The following is a 25,300-nucleotide window of genomic DNA, read 5'->3' as shown; positions in this document are numbered from 1 at the left end:
ACTAACTTCTTATTCCGCACTTTGCAAATCAAACACTTATATATTATTAAGGTAGAACATTTTATAATTTGAGTAAAAGGTTCAAGAATTCCATTCAACCCCCTTCTGTAATTCTTGTTGCATTGTTAGGGTTTAACAGAGGAGCATCTACCTCGATAAGGGGAATCATCCTTGGAGGGAGCTTCCTTACAGAGGAGCATCTACCTCGATAAGGGTATTCATCCTTGGAGGGCGCGTCCTCTATAAGAGGAGCATCTACCTCGACAAGGGTATTCATCCTTGGAGGGAGCGTCCTCTATAATAGGAGAATCTACCTCAATATGGGAAATTCATCCTTGGAGGGCGCGTCCTCCGTAAGAGTAGCATCTACGTCGACAAGGGAAATTCATCCTTAGAGGGCGCATCCTCCGTAAGAGGAGCATCTACCCCGACAAGGGAAATTCATCCTTGGAGGGCGCGTCCTCCGTAAGAGGAGCATCTACCTCGACAAGGGAAATTCATCCTTGGAGGGTGTGACCTCTGTAAGAGGAGCATCTACCTCGACAAGGGAAATTCATCCTTGGAGGGCGCGTCCTCCGTAAGAGGAGCATCTACCTCGAGAAGGGAAATTTATCCTTGAAGGGCGTGTCCTCTGTAAGGGGAGCATCTACCTCGACAAGGGAAATTTATCCTTGGAGGGTGCATCCTCCGTAAGAGGAGTATCTACCTCGACAAGGGAAATTCATCCTTGGAGGGCGCATCCTCTATAAGAGGAGCATCTACCTCGACAAGGATATTCATCCTTGGAGGGAGCGTCCTCTGTAAGAGGAGCATCTACCTCGACAAGGGTATTCATCCTTGGAGGGCGCGTCCTCTGTAAGGGGAGCATCTACCTCGACAAGGGAAATTCATCCTTGGAGGGCGCATCCTCCGTTAGAGGAGCATCTACCTCGACAAGGGTCTTCTACAGAATCTTCATGTAATATAACCAAATCAAAGATCAATATTCTTAGAAGGCTTCTATCTTCTACGAAGCTCAAGGGATGCCGAAATTATCTCATGTAGGAACATCTCGTAGGCATCTCACGAAATGGCATCCAATAAAGGGCATCTCACTCTCAGAGACATTTTCTTGAAGCTGAGCATTTTCTTAGACATGGGTGTTTTTTCTGACCTTGAGCAACTCCCTTATTTTTAGGAAAAACAATGTATCTTACTCATGTGGAAATATGTAACACCACAGAACTAATGAGAGGTGACCTACCCCCTGAGCGTGCACCCTGTCAAAAGTATTTTGTAGCTTCATCTATTTCTAATGCAACACCCATATTTCCTTTTTGCTAAAGATAACCAGATGACCTTGGTAAGCATATCGAAAGAAGAAACATTAACATATGAATCAGATATGCTCAAGGCGCGTCCTGAATACTCACTCAGATTATTGAGGATGTGAGGGCGCGTTCGCTGAAACTAAACTCTCGACATACTAGGAAGATCATTGTACTTCATTTGCTTCTTTCTAAATCATGTCTGTTATGTCGAGGAAGATGACATGGGTATTTCAATGAAGACGCGCCTTAAGAGAGATAGCCTTGGAGAGTTTACTTATAATTGTTGAGGATATAGCATTACATCCATAGAAAAAGGAGCTCATTTATATCATGGGGCCTCACTTTGACAGTCAAGGGGTGCATCCTAGGATTTATGGTACCTCTACTCTGATAGCTTCTTTTTTGTTGAAGTCCAGGTATTAAGATTCTTCTTATAGTCAGTAAGTTCACCTCACAATCCATAATTTTTTTTAAGGGCACTCCTTGAGGAAAGGGCGCATCTTGAAAGATGAGGAATTGGTTCCAGTCGAGCCATTCTTCAAGTACTAACTATAATTCATCTGATCATCCAGACAACTTCATTGAAAACTTCCATAGACTTTTTCTTCTGGGGGTGTGCCCTGGAGGGCAATCCTCCACTTTATGTCTCACATACAGAGGGCGCGCCTTAATAGATTGTGAAGCAGCGCTTGGTAACTCATGAGATTTTTTCCAGATAAGATTTCGTACCTGCAAGAAATATAATTAATATGGAACTTTAAATGTTACCTGGAGGACGCGTCCTAGAAGGACGGATGTGTCCAATCAGCGAATTCTCCTGAAATTTATTGGAAGTCTTCTGGGCCTCGGATGTCATAATCAAGGCGCGTCCTAAGAGTTTGTGGGGATCTCTTCCGTGCCAAATCTCTTTCATAATTTTCTTCCTGCACAAGTCCCATAAATAATTAACGGAAAACACAACAAAACTAGTTGAGTGTTACCTCGAGGGATCGTCCTAAAGGCGATGACTAGCTCATGGTTGTGGTGCTTTCTTCTTGGAGTGTTCTCCTCCCGATCGTCCTTAAATTTTCTCCTGGTTAAGTTCTCTGAACTGAATAGTGTTCTCAAATCTTCTAAATCAAATAGGATTTTTTAGTCTTCTAGTTGTAATAGGATTCTCCAATCTCCTAAATGAAATATGATTCTTCAATCTTCTAATTAGAATAGGATTCCCAATTTTCTATATCAGATAGGATTCTTCAATCTTCTAATTAGAATAGGATACTCCAATATTCTATACCAAATAGGTTTCTCCCAATATTCTAAACCAAATAGGTTTCTCCAATCTTCTAAACCAAATAGGATTTTTGGTAAAAATTCGCAGCTGCTGTTTTTCTCTATTTTCGGGCTGCTCAACTTGGATTCTCGTAACCATATCATCTCTAAATTAAAGAGAATTCAATAAACTTCGCGTAGGCTGTAAGATCATCAAATATGACCTACGAAACTCGAGATAAGACCCAAACAGTGTAAGCAAATTGCTTAACCCACCAATTCCGAATTTTGCATCCAACTTCGCTCCTTCATGGCCATGGCTGTAAACTTCAAACCCCATGGCTGGAAATAATCATCCATGGATCTATCTCGTGGCTGCAGATACTACCTTCAAACCTCCTTCGACCCCCTGGCCGAATATAGTTATTCACGAATCTCTTTCATGGTCGTTGTTTGCAACCTCCTCTGTGGCTTTCCTTCAATTCTTGCATTAAAAAACCTTCATCGTGATGAGACATCTCATCCTCGTGAGATTATGATCTTGATCAGCCCCTTCTTCTAGAGCCAATTTATTGACGGAGGAATCTGGTATGAACAAATTTGAGGTTCATCGCCGGAATCAAGATTTACGATGGTGGTTCTTTGCCTGAAAAAGTGAGCAAAGTGTGGTAGTTGTGATGAATTGGGGGCTGAGATTCCTTAGGGTTAATGGTGGCTCCTTTGCGCTATCTCTTCTCACCCCTTACAATTTTCCTACGTATCCCTATTTATAGGGAATCAAGCCAACGTAGTTCTTGGGGAACAAGAAACCTAACGGGCTTAGATTTCTTGTCCCGAGGCCCAGTAGGAAACCTACTGGAAACCGTCTTCTACTAGCTTTAGCAATGTCCACCGATGAGGCTCAACTACATAGGCCCAAGGATCGTTTGCGGCTTCGAGACTTCACGGATAAGGCATCTCCCTGGCCAAGGATAACCCTCCACTGCCAGCTGTTTCTATAGACCGAGGACGCAGGTATAGCCGTGGTTCACCCCAAATGTTGGACGCATCCTTGTCCCCCGATAAGGAGCCCCTACCAGATTAATGGACAAGTGATCCCAAGCTTTTGGGTGCAAAGTGCAGGATACTCCGAAGTCTCCCAATGAGGACACCCGTTGACTACAGAGACAGAGCTCCCAAAATACACACCAGATTTTACCCCACATCCCCAATGAGGACACTCATTGACTACAGGAGGAGGCCTTCCATCCAGGCATACCCCTGGAGGTCACTGACCACTGACACCTCCTTTCTGTAGATGCACTACAGGAAAGAGTTCTTCAATAGAGTTCCTACATCAAATAGGTTAGTAATAATGATCTCCATATGCCTTGAATCTTCCAAAGAACCCGTCCAAGTAACCATGTTGAAGACCCATCCAAGCTATTTTTCTCACTTAGGGCGCGCCCTAATACCTTAGAGGATAGCTCTAAGAATAAGTTGAATTCCCTTCTTCTTATATCAATAGGGCGCGCCTCCTTCACCAATGAGGGCGCGCTTTGACTATGTAAGGTGTCAACATTACTCTTTTCATATGCATAAGGGCGCGCCTCTCCATATCTGTAGGGCGCACCTTCTTCCTTCGTGATAAAATAGATGTCTTATCTTTTTCTTAATTTTAGGCACCAATATCCCAATTCCGACCAATTGACCCGGTTTTGACCCGAACAAGATTTATACCAAATTTTTGGCATAACAACATGCATTTCCGGCAGGAATATTTCCTGAGAGTTTGATCCTATGTTACAAATGTATGGGTTGTGGGGGAGGTAAATGATTTGAAATTTTTTGTGAGACCTTTCAAAATTTAACCCCGTCCTTCAATATTCGTCTAACTATCTTAAAGGTCCATCCAGGTGGCTCAGCATTAGGCTTTGTAAGAATTGTGCGGATCTGATTAGCAAAAGTATTGCTATTAGAAAATCCAGGTGGCAGCCCAATTGATTTCTGTGAAGGCTGTTTCCCGCAAGAATTGCTTGTTGTTGAAGTAGCACCAACGTTCCCCATCCCGGCAGCATGGGATTGGGCATGCAACTGAGCTTGGAATTGGGCATGTGGCACTTGAACTTGTGCTTGGGCGTGGGCATGAGGCTGAGCCTTAACTTCCACCTGTACAATTGTTTGTGCATGAGCTGCAGTGATTTGAGACATTTAAAACTGAGCAGGAGGGCCGTACTGTTGAACTCCTCCACTCTGATTAGGTGGCATGGAATTACCAAAAGGAGAGGAAATAACAGCATTTTGCAATGCCTTATTGTTATCCCCGGCCATATCTATATCTAATAACCCCCTTCCCCTATATAAATCAAAAAGAACCCCAGCTTTAGCAAATGCAAGTCCCTGAGGATGGTTTTACATGTCAAAACCAAGAAAAAGTATACATCATATAACCAAACTACCAAGAAAAACCCAAATCATATAAATATCACAAATTGAGCAAGCTGAAGAAAAAAAAGCAATAAAACAACAGAAATGGTAAAAAAAGAAAAGAAGTAATTGGAGTAAAAAGAAAAGAAAACAAAAGAAATTGAAAATGTAAAAGATGAGGAAGGAAGTTAGACTTACTATAAGGGAGAGGGAGACGTGATACCGTTGGGAAGATTTGAAACAACAAGTGTTGTGAATCAAGCACTCACACTCACCTCGACATAACATGTTGGGTATAATTCTAAATAGAACTAACACTACGTGCAACAATGGGACAATTATATATAACAGATTAACAAAAACATGCAAATTTAACCAAGTAACGAAATAAACACGAAGGCACAAACAATCTATAATTAGAGACCGAATTGACAAGAAATTAGAGAAAATCACTTAGCTCTATGAAGCTTTATCAGAATTGGAGAATCAACTGAGTCGTCAAGCCCTTGAGAAGACTTGACTGTTCTTGAAGAGATTATTGCCCTACTTACGCTGTGATGGGTTGTCACAATATCACTTCCAAGATAAAACAACTCAGAGCGATCCGTTCAAAGAGACGAGAAGGCTCAACAACGATCATCACCTCAATTCACCTAGAAAATTAATGAATATATGTATGTATATATGGGAGAGAGCCAGGGATGATGTACTAGGGTTTCTTTCTATTTTCCCCAATCTATCTCCCTCTCAGATTTTCACACACTTCAACTTTTTCTCTTCTCTACAAAAGTAACGTATGTAATATGATCTATTATATATTGTATAAGAGTCTAATTATTATTATTATTAAAATAATAATAATCCTCACTCAAATATTAATATATAATATACTTATTTATACAAAACATGTTTATATCATTTTAGCAATTGGCTTCCAGTTCAGGCCCTGAGCATAAGCCTCAGGCCCTAAACAAACCAAAACTTTTCAGCACCTCAGGACCTGAACATCTAGCCTTAGGCCTTGAATATTGCAGAAACGTTTTCAGCATACCATCAGGTCCTGAGCTTACAACCTCAGGCCCTGAACATTGCAGAAACTTATTTCAGCACATCATCAGGCCCTGAACCTCTAGCCTTAGGTCCTGAACATTGCATAAATTTCACACTATGCTTCTCAGCTAAAACCGAAACAACTCTTATATAAACAAGCATTCTTGCTCTTATTTCTACATGGATTTTACTAAAAAAATGTCTTAGATCCAAATATGAAAGTTTATGTCCTTTATAGCAAGGAACAACCTCTACTTGTTATTAACCGGAAATTACATCAAGAAGACATATTACATGTGTCCTCAAATTTCTATTTTCTAACAATCCTCCACAAATCCATACAGAAATGCATATCAGATTTTATCATGACTTATTTTTCAGAGTCGGTACCCTTCCAAGTTTAAACCCTCCTAAGTCCTCTACTTCGATGGCTACCAGATATATATGGAATATTTCACCTTGAATCTCTATCTGTTTGGTGTAACCACACTCCATAGACGACGACAAGTCAAAAGGCTATGGTGTAGATCTACGGCTTTGAGACATTATGGTCTTGTCTCGATCCTGTTCGTCGAATGCTTCAAGGAATAACTCTTTCCTCTAATTACGACCACACAATTGCATTCGCTTAGCTGGACATCTCCAAAGATGCACTACTAACATCTCGTCTTTTGACTTGACCCCATTCAGAGTTTACAAATTCTAACACAGTATTTGGTCCATCAGAATTTATCAAATCCTGATCCAAAACTGTTACAATCAGAGTTTGTTAAAACTCTTGCTAACTAGCAGTCCAACTACCTCTTAAGGTTTACAGGGGATAGACTCAAATACATAAGTATCTTAAAGTATATGGTAGAGGTAATACCAATTCATCCTTACAACTTGTTATTACCACAATGAACACACTTCGAGGGATCTCCTCTCAGGTATATTGGGTTCCCGCTGTTGATGAATTATGATGGGTTATCAGTCCCATCCCCAACCTTGACTTAAGGATTACAACATGCTCAAGCCCTTTAGTCAGCGGATCAGCTATATTATCCTGAGTTCCTATGAACTCTATAGCAATAATCCTATCGGACACAAGACCCCTTATAGACTTTAGTCTAACTTGGATGTGTCTCCTTGTTTTAGCATTATACTTTACACTTCTGACTTTGTCGATAGTTGTACGGCTATCACAATGAACAGAAATGGCAGGAAGCGGCTTGCTTACTACATTTGTCATACTCATGAGTCCATGTAACCATTCAGCGTCCGTCTCTGTGGCATCAAGTACACACAACTCAGCCTCAAAAGTAGACCGAGTAATCCAAAGTCTGTTTAGAAGACTTCCAGGACACTTCTGTACCCGCAAGGGTAAACACATATCCAGTTACTCCATTGGAACCAGATTTCTTAGCTATCCAACTTGCATCGCTGTACCCCTCGAGTACCCCCGGAAATCTCCGGTAATGCAAGCCAAGGAAAATAGTTTCCTTCAGATATCTAAGAACTCTATCCAGTGGCTCCCAATGAGTCTTTTTTGGACAACTTGTATATCTAGCCAACTTAGCCACAAAATAAGAAATATTTGGCCTAGTCACATTAGCAAGATATTGCAAACTCCCAATAATCTGAGAATACTTTAACTGAGACATAAAAACTCCTGAAATATTCTTGACTAAGGCAACTTTTGAATCATATGGTATACTAGCAATTCTACAATTTGAATAACTGTACTTCTCAAGTATAGATTTCTCTATATAATTTGACTGTGACAAAGTTATTCCATCAGTTGATTGAGTCAACTTGATCCCAAGAATCACGCTAGCCTTACCCATATCCTTCAAAGTGCCTCTTCAATAAACTCTTTTTCTCGTTAATAATCTCAATATTGCTTCCAAACAAAAAGATATCATCTACATACAAGCACACGTTTACACAATCATTGCCTCTAACCTTATAGTAGACACACTTGTGACTTTTATTAACTAAAAACTCGAAGTCTAAAATAATTTCATCAAACCTTTTATGATAGTCTATAGGTGCTTGTTTAAGGCCATAGATGGACTTGACTAGTCTACATACTTTTCTCTCATTACCAGATGCAACAAATCCCTCAGGCTGATCCATATAAATCTCTTTTCAAGGTCACCATGAAGAAAAACTGTCTTTACATCCATTTGATAGATGATAAGACCATGTATAGAAGCCAATGCAATAAGCATTCTGATTGTTGTCATTCGGGCAACTGGAGTATATGTATCAAAGTAATCAATGCCTTCCCTTTTCCTAAAGCCTATAGCAACTAGCCAAGCCTTGTACTTATCTATTGAGCCATCAGGGTTTAGCTTCCTCTTGAAGATCCATTTACATCCAATAGTAGAACACCCAGGAGGGAGATCAACTAACTTTCATGTTCCATTTGAAACATTTAAGTCAATTTCACTCTTTATAGTGCCTTTCCAATGCATTGACTCCGAAGAATCCATGGCTTGACGGAAAGTTAAAGGCTCATCCTCGACATTGTAAGTGATAAAGTCACTTCCAAAGTCCTTGACTACCTTTGCATGCTTACTCCTTCTAGGTTCCTCTCCTTCGTTAGGAGTAGAGCTACTACTAGGATCCACCCCATATTTATTATCTTTTCCACATGATCAGGATTAGAACTCGATGTGTGAGTGGGATCATCCTCAGAACTACCCAATAGTATACCAGTATTCATAGGGAATATTTCCTCAAAGAAAGTTGCATCACGGAACTCAACTATCTTATTTGCCACAATACCATCTATGTCAGATTTTAATACTAAAACTCTCATAGTAGTTATGGTTTCAAGATAGCCCAGAAAGATACAATCAACAGTTTTCAGACCCAGTTTCTTTCTCTTATGTTCAGGGACAAGCACCTTAGCAAGGAACCCCCACACATGAAGATAACTCAAACTTGTCCTACGCTTTCTCCATAATCCATATGGTGTCTTGTCCATATGTTTCAGAAGGACTCTATTCAGAATATGGCAAGCCGTATTCAGAGCCTCTCCCCACATGTACTTAGGTAACCCGGAATTAATTAGCATACTGTTAATCATGTCTTTAAAAGTTCCGTTCTTTCGTTCGCCCACCCCATTATACTCAGGTGTGTATGGTGGAGTAACCTCATAAACTATACCATTGCTTGCGCAAAATTCCTTAAATAAGGTACTCGTATACTCACCACATCTATCAGACCTCAAACATTTAAGTACTTTGCTAGTTTGTGTTTCAGCTTCATTTTTATACATAATTAATTTATCTAGTGCTTCAGCCTTTTGTTTTAGAAAATAAACATAACAATATCTAATACAATCATCTATAAAGATAATGAAATATCTACATTGATCCTTACTCAACACACCACCAAATTCACATATGTCTAAGTGCACTAAATCTAACAAGTGTGAATCCATAACAATATTATGAATATGTTTCCTTGTTTTTTTAGCAGTTACACACACTTGACACTTAGATTTCTTATCAATGGCGTACTTTGGAATCAACCCTAAATTCATCATATTCTTTAGAGCACCAAAATTTAAATGACCAAGTCGTAAATGCCACAAATCAGATGATTCTACAAAATTAACAGAAGGTGCAACACCATCATTAATAAAACCACCCAAAACGGGTTCAACATTTATTAAAACAAACCATCAGACAAGTAACCCTTACCAAAGAATGTACCAGTATGAGTAATAAATAATTTATTACACTTCAAAGAAAGTTCAAAGCCATTTTTAACTAAACAACTTCCTCTTATAATAATTTTACGAATAGAGGGAACATGATGCAATATAGTGAGAGATAGAATCCGTCCAGAAGCAAACTTCAGGTCCACGTTTCCTATTCCAAGCACTTGTGCAGCACTAGCATTCCCCATCGTCACTGTCACTCCATGACTCTGTTGATAAGATACAAACAAGCTAATATCAACACAAATATGTACATTAGCTCTAGTATCAATCAACCACTCATATGACAGATAAGTGGAAAGTAGTACAGGGTTGTAAGTAACATACCCGTCATCGGTTCCAGAGGCAATAACCTCACCAATGACCATATTAGCTACTGGCCCACTCGTGGTTCCAAGTCCAAGCACAGTATTTGCTTGAGCTACCATTCCAGCTTTCTTAACTTTCTTACTTGGACAGTCCTTACTCCAATGATAACCTGTCCACAAGACCAACTTGGTTTGTTCGACTTTAGTTTCTTAGCCTTGTTCTTGTCAGGTTTAATGTTATCCTTCTTAGTGACCACCTTTCTTTTCTGTCCTATAGTCACTACATTCATCTTCTAGCTCCCATGTTTCACAGGCAACACATGTCCCTGTTTGGACTTGTACTGCTCCTGTACAGAGATGTCCAACACCAAGTTAGTCCATGTGATCTCTCCTTTCTGTCTTTTCAGGGAGAGAGCAAACTCTTCCCAAGATTAGGGAGATTTTCAATCACAGACATCACTCGAAACTTCTCACGCAAGACCATATCAGACTCACCCAAAGCATAAACCAACATCGCAAACTCATGAACCTGTTCAGTCATGGATTTCCCATCCATCATTTTGAAATCAAGAAACCTAGCCACAGAATACTTCTTAAGACCTTGAGAATCAGTATTATGGGTTTGGTCCAGCTTATCTCAAAAGACTTTAGCTGTAAAGGCATCTGATGAATAAACATCGAACAAAGTGTTCTCCAAGGCTTCCAAAATGGCTGCCCTAGCCACCCCATTGGAAGATTTATAAGTGGATTGAATTTGCCTATTTATCAAAAGGTTAAATCAAGTCCATATATCTCGTTTAATGATGTATGCAATCTTGCATTGGAATTTGAATCTTTTCAAGAAGACGAGAAATTGTAGTCTTCCCTTCACGAGTTCACTCTTTCAGAAGAAACTAAAGAAGAAAACTGTGTCAGTGTGGAAAATGTTGCGGGTCTTGTTGTTGATTACCAGGTATTACGTGTGGCGACTACATCAAGTTTCGATGAAAATGATGAACCAGTTACAAAAGAAGCTATAATAGAGAAGTATGAAGAAAGAAAGTCACATGATAATAAATTCTTGGTTGTTGAAGAACATCAAATACATACATCTCTTAAAATTTTGTACAGTGACATGGTTGAAGAGAAAAAGGTACTAGAGGATATGTTCCAAACTAAAGAGGTTGTGTACAAGGAAAACAACATCATCATCGTGGAACACATTGATTTTCTAGGGGTAGAGAACTTGTTGAATGCATCTATCTCAACAAACTATCTTATTCTTTCGAGTTTACTTCCTAAGATACTGGTCATGGAATTGTAATTCAAAGCTTTTAAGTTCTACGAGAAATCATCTCGTTGTGTGCTTATTCTTAAATACTTTAGAACTCGAGGACGAATTTTTTTCAAAGGAGAGGAGAATGATGAGGATCAAGGAATGAATATGTTAATTGGGATTTGGCTATGTGTATAGCTGTGATGTTCAATTGGAGGATGCAAACATGGGTTATAAAGCTTACTTGGACAAAAAAAATAAAAGAGCGATGCATGAAGTTTGACAAGTAGTTGATTATTATATAATTATTAATTAGAATTTTGCTTGCAAGTTTTTACCTTTCACTCGAAAGGGTTTTTCTTGTTTTAAGCACTTAGGATTTTATTTTTCTATTTGGATTTGGTTTTTGTCTTTTTCTATTCGTGTTTGGTTTTTAAATTTGTTTCCCGGAAGGATTCATATATTGGCTAATTCAAGCTGATATTGAATTTTTCTTGGAATCCTATTGGGTTTGGGTTATTGTCTAAGCTTATAAATACCCCTATCATGTAACTTAAGAGAGATAATGGATGGTATAAAACTTGTGTTTTGAGATAAACTATGAGTAGTTTTTCATTCTTCTAAACTTCAATTACTAGATTGTTTTGAAGGTTAGATTCGAATTAGTTTCTGGATTGATCTAAGAAATTTGAGATTCAAAGTTCACGTTTCTGGATTGATCGTGTTATTTTGAAATATCCTTTTCTCCTCTTATCCCTTTTCTTCTTGTTTTTGTTTCTTTGTGGTGTGATTCACATCAATTTGGTTTTAAGAGCCAAGGTTTTTTCTCCAATTTCTTAATTGTTGGGAGATCTAGGTTTCAAAAAAAATTACTAATTACGAGTTACTGTTTACGGGGGTACTGTTTATTGGCACTGTTCATGGGGTTGCTGTCCACAACACTGTTCATCGGCACTGTTCACGGGTACAGTTCGCCAATTTTTTTTAATATTTTTTATATGACTACAGATGAATTGCTCAGAAAATTGGATAAGATTGATAAACGTACTCAAAAGCTTGTTAATTCAACAGAATCAAGGTTTGATGCATTGGGTAAAATTTTAATTAAGGTGAAGGATAGTGATGAAGTCTATGATCCTAGAATAGAGCTTGGTTTTTTTACAGGTTTGGGGAGCATAGATGATTTTGTTGAATGGGTTACACAAGTCAACAAGATTTCTGCTTATACATGTTGGACTGAGATGAAAATATTTAAGATTGTCGCGCTTAAACTTACAAAGGAAGCATGCTTGTGGTTTGATAATCTAAACACAAAAAGATTTAGATCTGGAAAAGAAAAGATTATGACTTGGACATCTCTGAAGAAGAAACTTTGTGCAAAATATATTCCTTTGCATTATAAATTAGAATATATAATGAAGATGACATCCCTCTCTCAAGGTACTATGAGTGTTTCTGAGTATACTTCTTAATTTTATAAATTGTGCCTTATTTGTTTACTTGTAGAAATTTTTTCCATTTTTCTGTTTTCTGTTTTTCAAAAATTTTCTGAAATTTTCATTTCTAAGAAAACAGTTGAAAATTTCGAGAATATGTTCCAAATCCTAAAATAATACATGGTCAGTTTTTTGTTTTCTTAAAAACATAATATAGATGACAATATAATTTGAGTAAATATATAGAAGAGCAACTAATAAAATAATTTTAACATTTCATATTTTAATTGTATATACGTATTTCTTTAACATGTTTAAAAGATTTTTTTAGATAAAATATAATTAAAGATGACAAAAAAGTATAAAAACAGTTTTATAAAATAGGTTGAATAATGAAACTTTGTAATTATATGACTCTAAATATATAAAGATTTTGTAGCTTTTATTAAATATTTTAATTAATAGTTATATACAAAAATTTTAAAGAATTTTATACGAAATAACTCATAATTAAGTTGTAATCAAGAGTTTCTTCTTTATTTTTCAAACATATAAGTTCTTAGTTATAATATTATTAAGCTTCCTCTTATAATATAAATTTTAATATTAATCAAATTACAAAATATTTGTTAAAAATTAAACTATTTTGAAATTTTTATTACAAATATGTATTATACTTAATTTAAAAATATCATATTAGATTATAAAAAAATTATAAGGTTCATAAGTTAAATTAGTAGGTTATTGGTTTTTTACTATTTTTTTGTTAACTTTTAAAGTAAACTTATAAAATTATCAATTGATCATATAAATTTAAAAAGATAATAAAAATAAAAATGTTTGTGTGGTAAGTATTTAAGTGGGTTAGGTGTTTAACCAGAAGTCATGTTTATCACTTTTCTAGATTTAGAAAACATCAAAATGTTGTTTTCCACACTTTTCATATCTGTAGTTATAATTTGGAAAACACGGGAAAACCGTGTTTTCTATTTTTCTATTTTTTTATTTTGAAAATTTAGCTTTTGAACATATTTTTAATTTTCCCAGTTTTCTTAGAAAAATTTTCTGGAAAACAGTTGAAAGAAACATGCCCTTAGATCTGGAAAAGAAAAGATTATGACTTGGACATCTCTAAAGAAGAAACTTCGTACAAAATATATTCCTTTGCATTATAAATTAGAATGTATAATGAAGATGACATCCCTCTCTCAAGGTACTATGAGTGTTTCTGAGTATACTTCTAAATTTTATAAATTGCGCCTTATTTGTGACTTGGAGGAGACGAAAACAATGAAAATTGGAGGATTTATTCGTGGATTGAATTTGCCTATTTATCGAAAGGTTAAATCAAGTCCATATATCTCGTTTAATGATGTATACAATCTTGCATTGGAATTTGAATCTTTTCAAGAAGATGAGAAATTGAAGTCTTCCCTTCACGAGTTCACTCGTTCAGAAGAAACTAAAGAAGAAGACTGTGTCGGTGTTGAGAATGTTGCGGATCTTGTTGTTGAGTATCAGGTATTACGTGTGGCGACTACATCAAGTTTTGATGAAAAGGATGAACCAGTTACAAAAGAAGCTATAATAGATAAGTATGAAGAAAGAAAGTCACATGATGATAAATTCTTGGTTGTTGAAGAACATCAAATACATACATCTCTTAAAATTTTGTACAGTGACATGGTTGAAGAGAAAAAGGTACTAGAGGATATGTTCCAAACTAAAGAGGTTGTGTACAAGGAAAACAACATCATCATCGTGGAACACATTGATTTTCTAGGGGTAGAGAACTTGTTGAATGCACCTATCTCAATAAACTATCTTATTCTTTCGAGTTTACTTCCTAAGATACTGGTCATGGAATTGCAATTCAAAGCTTTAAGTTCTACGAGAAATCATCTCATTGTGTGCTTATTCTTAAATACTTTAGAACTCGAGGACGAGTTTTTTTCAAAGGAGAGGCGAATGATGAGGATCAAGGAATGAATATGTTAATTGGGATTTGGCTATGTGTATAGCTGTGATGTTCAATTGGAGGATGCAAACATGGGTTATAAAGCTTACTTGGACAACAAGAAATAATGGAGCGATGCATGAAGTTGGACAAGTATCTGATTATTATATAATTATTAATCAGAATTTTGCTTGCAAGTTTTTACCTTTCACTCGAAAGGGTTTTTCTTGTTTTAAGCACATAGGATTTTATTTTCCTATTTGGATTTGGTTTTTGTCTTTTTTTATTCGTGTTTGGTTTTTAAATTTGTTTCTTGGAAGGATTCAGATATTGGCTAATTCAAGCTGATATTGAATTTCTCTCGGAATTCTATTGGGTTTGGGTTATTGTCTAAGCTTATAAATACCCTATGTAATCTTTTAAGAAAGACAACGGATGATCTAAAACTCGTGTTTTGAGATAAACTATGAGTAGTTTTTCTTTCTTCTAAAATTCAATTACTGGATTGTTTTGAAGGTTAGATTTGAATTACTTAGTTTCTGGATTAATATAAGGAATTTGAGGTTCAAAGTTCAAGTTTCTGGATTGATCATGTTCTTTTGAAATTTCTTCTTCTTCTCTTATCCCTTTTCTTCTTGTTTTTGTTTCTTTATGGTGCGATCCACATCTTCTTTCTATTTTCCCCAATCTATCTCCCTCTCAGATTTTCACACACTTCAACTTTTGCTCTTCTCTACAAAAGTAACATATGTAATCTGATCTATTATATATTGTATAAGAGTTTAATTATTATTATTATTAAAATAATAATAATCCTCACTCAAATATTAATATATAATATACTTATTTATACAAAACATGTTTATATAGTTTTAGCAATTGGCTTCCAGTTCAGGCCCTGAGCATAAGCCTCAGGCCCTAAACAAACCAAAAGTTTTCAGCACCTCAGGACATGAACATCTAGCCTCAGGCCCTGAACATTGCAGAAATATTTTAAGCATACCATCAGGTCCTGAGCTTCCAACCTTAAGCCCTGAACATTGCAGAAACTTATTTCAGCACATCATCAGGTCCTGAACCTCTAGCATCAGGTCCTGAACATTGCATAAATTTCACACTATGCTTCTCAGCTAAAACCGAAACAACTCTTATATAAATAATCATTCTTGCTCTTATTTCTAATGTTTATTACACTATCCATCTATTTCTAATGTTTATTACACTATCCATTTACAATCTTGGGTCAACCTAAACCAAACCAAACATACCCGACATATCCCGCAGGGTATGGGCATAATAAAATGTACGCAGCCTTCACCTCATTCTGAAGAATGAAAAGGCTGTATTCCAAAAGATCCCCGACTTAAAATATAAAATAGTGAAAAGAACAATATAACATATACGAAAGAATTAATACTCACTTCAAACAAACGAAAAATATGATGATTGAAAAAGATCGAAACAAACATTAGCCCATGGTATAATTCATATGGGATTTACCTAATTATTCGTTGTTTATTGTCTTGTCCCCTTCAAGTTGCAACCAATCGGGCAAGAAGTTTGAAAATCCACTTTGAAATGGGTAATGATGAATAAATATATAAAAAATAACCGCTCGAAAGAAAGTTGGTTCCTCTAAATGATGAACAAAATACATTTTCCTAATTTCAAAGTTGCTTCCAAATGAAAATTATCAGTCACCGGATCAACACCTTCATTTCGTTCGCACTCTTCGGTGAATTTTAAACTATTTTCATAAATACACTAAAATTGTACCATTTAAACTTGGACTATCCGTCCTTCTAGATCAACCCGATTGCACATGAATCCATTTATTAACAAAATAATGTAATTGTACGAGAATATGTAACTTCCTTAATAACGGCATTTCTCACAGCCTCTACTTTTCGATCTTGTAATTTCAACTTTCAAAAAGCAAACCTTTATGCATACATATATGGAAATTACTCAATTTTAGCATTAAAGCATTATATTGTATATGAGAACTCTCCAATTCGTCTCTACTATGATAGTTCTTCATGGATGAATTGAGTGAGACATAATTTGTTAAGTGTAAATATGATATTAGAATTAATGTTTTAATGTTCTGAGTTGGCAGGTCGTTAACAAATGCCTATTGTCTATTATCTTCTTCGTCCACATATAATGGCATGTCAGTTTTTATCTATTATGTAAGATTTAACCTTATAATTTAGATTGTTATTTGTGTAGGTTCAAAAAAACAACAATTAAATTTTTAAACACATCCATCAATAAAGATAATCCTATGCAAAATTCAATAATGTTTGTGAACAAAGATCTCAATGTTTGTTCGTATTAAATGTAAATTTGTTCAATTTCAGTTGTCAATTTACATAAGTTATTGGTTAATGTATTTATTATTTTTCTTCGTGTACAAATATTTATACCAGCAAACATATTAGTGATTCATCTTATCTTATTTATTATGTGATTTTCAGATCATATCGTAAATCAGAAGTATCCACTCCATCAGATTTGAAAATATTAAGATAGATTTTTTTTTCTCAAACAAGTGGAATGACACACTACTCAGGATAACTAATCCTGATAGTCGTTGATATATACTCATCTTTATTTATTTATGTCCAAAAAGTATTTTTTTTGAAATTATAATTAATTATTAATATTAATACGTTTATACTATTTTCTGAATGTTACGTCGCTCTGGCAGATTTTCGTCCCCATCTCAAATGAACTAAATGCAGTCAACTATATATAGCATGTTGTTAACACCTCATCAGGTTAGCGCATGTCCCATCAAAGCATTAACAATCACATCTGAAATATTAATATTTTTATTTTATGCTAATTAATTTGACAATGTTATCAATTTTTTCGTGAATGTTGAGATCCTTTAAAATCTGCAGTTTTGCTCCAACATTTTACATGAATGGGAGATTATTGACAATTGTCCCACGTCATTGGGGAGGGCAGCCAGATTAGTGCATGAGGTCTTTTGGGAGTCACCCAAAAAGTAAATCCACCCAATTCGGACAATATACATAATTGGGACTCGGTACATTATATGCTCATATTAATAAACTGGTGCATAATAATGTGGAGTCATCGCTGATTAGAAAGCCCAACAAAAAGCATATATCTACGTTTTGATCATGAGAGTATTTAAGATTTATTGTTCTCCAACAGAATTTCCCTTATTTTGTAATGGTTCTAAGGTTATATTTTAAGGATCGGTTCTCACTATATTAAGTAACTTAGCCCGAAAAGGATTAAATGAACAACATGTCAAAATATGTTTCTTTTTATCAACGGAGATAATAAATTTATATGATATTTTTTCAGAACAAATAAAAGTAAGTATAGTTTGATAGAAATTCAAGTCACTTTTTATGCCTCAAAGTGAATATACTGATTTGACGGTAAAATTGAAATACATGGGATGAATATCAAGTCTTAAGTCGTGTATCAAGATTCAAGAGTACAAGAATCACAATAAGCTATGATGGGACAACAAACTCTATAAGTTGACTTACAATTTTGGTGCTTAACAACAATAATGTTGCTAACATCATATTTCATAAAACTTGGCAGCATGTTGGCGCGACACAATATTTTTATAGAGGTAATAATAATTTTTTCCGAGTTTTAACAGTAAATTTGTATGACAACAAACTTAGCAAAGTACAAGATATCGTGACATATATTAGCATTTGATAATATTTTAACCATCAAATGGTGACTGTTGGTTCTCCAACAGGTGTAGAGATCATATGGTCATCAAAGTACTTGGTTACTTATTCCTTAACCGTTTTCCTCTGGTTCAGTTATTTCTTTTTAAACGTACTTGGTACATATTTTTTAAGTGTTCTTACATAATTCCTATAATATATGCCTTATTTCTACCGATGCCAGTGGAACAAAGTTAAATATACCGACCGATACTAGAGGAAAAATAATACCCCATAACTCATTAAACGATGTTTTTATCTCGTAACTAAAATAACTAGCCCGTAAATAATAATTTATAGGGATATTTTTATAAATATTATTTTTAAATAAATACATATTATATACTAAAATTCCCAAAAAATTACGAATATTTCAAAATACAAAAACAACGAATATTCGAAAGATCTTTAATATTTATAAAAATGAAAGTACGAAATTTGTGGGTTTTGACGTCCCAATCGGGCCCAGTCTAATTATTTTAATTAACCGAAACGTTATTCAAAATTATTAATAAACCCCAAAAATTATTATAAAATATGCACATGCATGCGGGACGTGATAAAACACGTAACACGTAATAAACGCTATTCGACACACGTTCAAATAACGTATAGTTTCATTTAAATACATTTTTAACCCTTAACAAATATCCAAAAAATATTGTGATCTTTCCGGGACCACAAATAATATCTAGCACATGTTATATAATGTCCATAAACATTTTAAATGAAAAATAACAACATAATAATTTATTTAACACGAAACAAAGTAGTCATTAAATACTAATTTTGAATATTTTCACAACTCATCCACTATTAGAGTGAAATTGGTAAGATACTAAAATTATTTTTGACGCGGATAAAATATTCACTCGATCCCTAAAATTGTAGAAAGAACATTTTTCAGATATCGATAAACCACCGACTATAAAATAAAACTTTTAAAAATAGTAAAAGTAATAAAATATTTTTACAATAACAAATAGGATCGATATAAAACTCTCACAATTTGCACATTAATCTATTTAATGACACAAACTCGTCTTACATGATTAAAATATCCGCAATTATTTTCCTTCCGAATCGAGAATCAGATAAACATATTCCAATAATAATAATAATAAATTATAAAAATGCGGGATGTTACTTAACTAACTATGGTGCTTCAAAATAATAGTTAAATCCAAACTCCACTAATCAAACTCTTCAAATAAAAATAATACAACTCCACAACTTCCCAAAAATTCAACAATTTATAATTCTTAAAATAAAATACAACTAAATTGCAACCCTCCAATAAAATCTAACATAAATCTAAGACAAAGACCAAACTCTTCAAAATCTGTAACTCGCACTATTCCTTTTAAGTAGCCTACCTAAGTAAAAATACCTGTCGAAGGAAAACAAAGAAAACAAGGGAGCAACAGTGAGCGAAAGGTTCATATACGGATATATAAAGTAAAGTATAACTGAACAAAGATTTAAAGATAACGAGGCTAAGAACAAAATTGAATATCTGAATGGAGAACAATAATAATAGTGAATGAGACAAAATGAAAAAGATGAATACTCAACTCACAAAACTAAACTAAATGCTTACCACCCAAAACCTATCATACTCTTACAAATTCTTAATCACTTATACATAATATTAGATATTGAGTGAAGTTAAATATAACAAAGGGGGTGAATATGTTTCTTTAAATTTGAATTAACTTTGACAGTGTTTGGCTTAGGTTGAACAAATCAAATATGAATTTTGTAGATGCAGATCTAAGATTGACTTCCTTAAGATCTTTCCTCAATTTTTTACAGCTTGTGATAACCTTCATGTTAATCCCTAACAATACAACAAGAATTATAGAAAGGGGTTGAATGTAATTCTGGCTACTTTTTCAAATTTAAATAACTTGATAAAATATTGCAGTAATAAAAACAAAGGCTTTTAAAACTTTCGGGTGGATTTGAACGTATCCACCAGAGATATATAAATATCAAATGAGAACTCTGTGAATCTTTGAATAGCTCACAGCTACTTTACAAGTTTTAACAAACAAAACTACAGAGAAATTCTAACAGAATACAGCTTGATATGTTTCTCTGAAAATAAGCTTGCTTAGTTGTTTGTTCTACTTGCTACACTTGGTTTATAGATCACCAAGTTACATGACTAATAAGATAAGATAATAAAACAAATTTATCTAGTCTAAAATTATGCTGCTTCATTACTCTTTCCAGCATCTTTGATTATCTTTACAATTACATGGAAATGGTAATGCTTCTTTGTTCCCTAACACATGTAATTAGGCTTCCGCATTCCATTTGCAAAGATCCAACACATGTTACTGTGTTGTCACTGTCAACAGATATTTGAATTTGAACATCCGTCGGGATATAGTTGATCATCCATCGGATGCTTTTGTTGACCATCCGTCGGGAGCATTTGTGAATCATCCGTCGGGAGCTTTTGTGAATCATCCATCGGGAGCCTTTTATGTCACTTGACTCCATTTCATTTATACAGAATTACAAGACACTTTATATTTACAATTAGTCACCCTATTCTGTATATCAACTAGAAGTCAACATGACTTATAAATCCTACATGATCTACATATTATTGTTTTGCAGAAATGTGCTACATTCTTATTATTACATAAGCTACACTCTCGATGGATGTTCAGTTACCATCCGTCGGGACTATAAAGGTCATCCGTTGGGATAGTAATGAAGCATCCGTCGGGATCTACAATATTCACTAAGTCAAATCTACTAAGGTGTTTTGTTAGATTAATCATCAAGTACACAACATATTCCTAACAATCTCCCCCAATTTATGTCTACTAGAATTGTAGCCATAAATTAAGAGAGACTTGATGATAACAAAACACCCTAACTGTAAAGTATGAATTATAGTAGATAAACTGACAAGTGCTACAATTATTTATTTGAAAATTGAACAAAGTGAAGTGTACAAAGGGTTCTCACAATCATTGTCAAGGTGCTCCTCTAGTCTGAGCAGATGATTTCTATTTCCTTGATTTTATGGATTTCTTCCCAAGCTTTCTGTCATTTTCTTCTATTTGATTCTGGAGTTGTCTGTGAAATTCAAGTTCATCAGCTTCAGATAGATCCATTTTTTCTTACATTTCCAATAGAGTCCCATTGCTAGAGATACTCAATTGGTCATCTAGTCTGAAGAATCTTCTCACACCTTTGTCATCCATGAATTCCATTAACCAATAAGGCCTCAGATGCACTCTACTTCCTGTGAAGGGAATTGTTAGAGTCTTTGGGAGTGCATCTTTGGCTTTAGTACTCCTTAGCTCTTTAATCTTCTTTAAAACTAATCTTCTTGTAGTCACATTGAATCCAAAGTTCTTTTTGAAAGATGAGTAGATCTTTATCAGTGCAGAACATCTTTCTTTAAGAATCCTGTGAAGATGCCATATGATTTTTCTCCCTGCCTTGTACTTAAACACCAGCTTTAGGAAGATGTCTGTGAGCATCAATTCCTCTTACTTCTTCCAATTCATCCAAGTAGAGATTTATATCAGAAAACTCCTTGATATCACAGATATACAAAAGATCTCCCTTGTTGTTGTGGGTTGAGATTTTGCTAGGGACTTGGTTTCGAGAGTCACAGGCTTCACTTTCTTGACTGCTCTAATCTTTATTTTCTTTGGCTTTTTGAAGATATGTAGATTTAGTCCAGGAATTGGTAGGCTATCCCAGTCTATTGGCTCATCCTTTGGAAAAATAGGTTCATCATGAAAGTTCTTCAATGGATCCACCTTGAATTCCTCATATACCACTAAGGGCTTGGATGTTTGAGTTGAAGTTGTAGACTGTTTAGGAATATAATCTTCCATTTCCTCATCACTGAAGTCCAATTTCTTCTTGATTCTTTGCTTGTACCTTGGTTTCTTTATCTGTTCAGGTTCCTGTTGCATATCCTGATCCTTAGCTTCAGTGATCAAAGGTGCTTTTTCAGATATTTCAGTTGCAACTTTCACAGCTTGAAGCTTGGCCAAGATAACATCTTGTTTCTTTTTCTGTTTGAGATTTTTAGCATCCAAAGTAGCCTGCTTCTTTTCTTTTTTGATTCTTTCTTTTTCTTCTTTCTTAGCTGCTGTAAAATGAGGGTGCCAAGCCACCACACATATCTCTTTACCATTCCTATAGATCTTGGTAATTCTTCTTTTGAGTGCTGAATCAACTAGATCCTTGTAAATGCAATTGACCTTGCCAACAGCTTCTTTTCATCTAGTTTAGGTGTCTCAAACAAAAGATCCACATGGTTTTTATCTAAGAACTTTGAGTAGTTCCTTTTTGGTTTAAGAATTAGATTGGCTTTTGGAGATTTAATGCATGAAGTTTGGCCTTTTTCCAAGCTACCAAGACTCATTTCATTCACTGAAATTTGTGTAACTTGAGAGTGGTGATGAAAAGTCTTTTCTTGTTTCTGAATTTGACCAAATTTCTTTTGGATGTCATCATCATTTTTCTTCCAATCTATTGTGTTTAAAGGCTCCTTATCAGCTGCTGCTACATCAATCTTTGACAGGTTATCAATTGCTTTCAGCTTGGCTGCTGCTAGATTGATGAGATCAATGCTATCTATAGCTGGTGGCTTAGTGAAAGCAATTGCTGGCACAATTGCTTTGCTGACTTGTATATTTAGCACCTTTTTCTCCCCCTCACTTCTTGACCCCTCTTGACTGACTGGGACAAGAGAGTCTTCTTTCTCCCCCTTTTTGTTATCATCAAGTATAGTAGAGGGAGAGGTCTGTGCTACCACTAGCTTCTAAAGCAAATTGGTTTGCTGTGCTTGATATAACTAGATAGCTGTGAGAGAAGTCTCTACATCTTTCAGTCTTGTGTCTAAGGAATCAATTTTGGTTGCAAGATTAGCATTCTTCCTTAGCTTTTTGTTGATATCAAGCACTATTGTGTCTGGAAATTTAGGATCCAGCCTGCCAGAGACATCCTTCTTGACTTGAGTAATTTCCGTCTTTATTGAAGTGACATCTAAATTGTGTTGAAGAGCCTGAATTCGATGTAACTGAAGAGAATCAAGGTGTGCCTGTAGGAGCTTTTTGGTGCTTGCATTGGTTGTTGATTGAAGAGCAGGGTGTGTCTGATGAAAGACTTGACTTAGGGTAGATTTGAAGTGATGTTTATCACACTTCTTTGAAAATGCCCAAGATGGCATACCATATCTGGAGCTAGGGCCTGCTTCTCCCCCTAGGTCCATTGGCTCCTCTTTACTCTCATCACCATCATCTCCAAAGAATTCTTCTGATCCTCCAGCTTCATAATCAATGTCATCACCAGCTGTAGAAGGCATGGCTGTGATGGCATCCTTTGCTCTTTGCATTGATTGAGTAGTATGCACCAAGTTCAACATCCTTTATGCATTTTCATTGCCCTGTCCAGCTAGAAGTTGATATGCTGGTACATGATAAGTACATGTCTCAGCATCCAAAGAGATGGAATCTATGACAGCTTGACTATGCTGAGATAGTTTCTCTCTGTCTGCATCATTGACATTCATTGACTCACTAACAATGATGCCCATCCTTATTTTTCATGTACCTGTATTTCTCTCATTTTCTCTCTATTCTTGCATCAAGGGCTCCCTTTGGCTCACCACCCTCACACCCTCACCTTTACCTACTAAGGTGGAACTCCCCTCACTCACTTTTGCCAGACCTGAAGAAGTGGTCTGCATTGGATCACTCATTTCCTCTCCTTTTTCCTGGGAGCAACCCAGCCTCTCACTCAATTCACTCCATGCCCTCAGTCCTAAGAGTGATTGTACTACTACTAGATCATCTGCACTTGTGACAATTGTTGGGATTTGAAGTTATGTAGAGAGTACCGATGGATGAGAGATATGCATCGGTATAGTAGTTTGGCTAGCCGACGGATGACTGCTGTGAGGCACATCCGTCGGGATACAATCACTACTCGATGGATGAACAATATCCACCAGATTAGAAGGAATGAATGAGTTTGGAGTGGAGACTACTGTAGACTCTATGCAGATTAATGAAAATTTGGGCACATATGTCTCAATAGACTCAGAAAGAATTGGCAAGTGAGCCAACTAATCATCTAAAAGATGATGCTCACTTGCTTGGATTTTTGGCTTCTCCAATAGAGTTAAAGATGGAGAATTTGGAGGTGATGCATGAATCATGTCTACATACAGTGAGTGTGTGGGTGAATTTGGTGTTTTATTTGCTTCATTTATTAATGATTTTGAATGTGATTCCACATTTATTGGAGCCACATCAATCTAACTTTGAGATGGTGCAGTGACTGAATCCTTAGTTCCAGTTTGCACTGTGTGTGTTCCCTGTGCATCCCCAAGGGTTTTAGATCTTTTCTTTCTGGCATAAGTCTGTGGTAAACTTGTGTCCCTAACCCTCTTGGCCTATGCTCCTGGATAGGAGCTTGTTTCAATAGTAACATCCTTTTGGGAGGATGAAACTAGAATTGAGCTAATTTCCTTGTTAACAACCATAGTTTGTTGGGAAACTGTGGTGTGGCTAGACTTGGGTACACTAATCTCACCAGCCTTATCCTTAGGGTTTCTTTGACTGTCACCCTGTCCCTCACCCAACACACTTCCTTTCACACTCCCCTCTTTTGATTTGGTAGATTTTGTAACTGGTTTCTTTTGAGAGACACCAGAGGGAGCTTTCTTTGTTTTGGTTTTTGAAATTTTTGATTTGGTAGCTTGGGTAGGCATCTGTTGGGTCATTGACACAGATGCCATTGCTAAACTTGAAGGCAAAGAAGCTTGTGAGGTTGGAAGAGTGGAGACAGTGGTGTTTACCTCACTTACTAGAGGGACCTCCATGATTTGA

The sequence above is a fragment of the Apium graveolens genome, chromosome 7 (assembly GCF_009905375.1).
Source record: "Apium graveolens cultivar Ventura chromosome 7, ASM990537v1, whole genome shotgun sequence".
Taxonomy (NCBI): domain Eukaryota; kingdom Viridiplantae; phylum Streptophyta; class Magnoliopsida; order Apiales; family Apiaceae; genus Apium; species Apium graveolens.
This window is presented reverse-complemented; position numbering follows the sequence as displayed.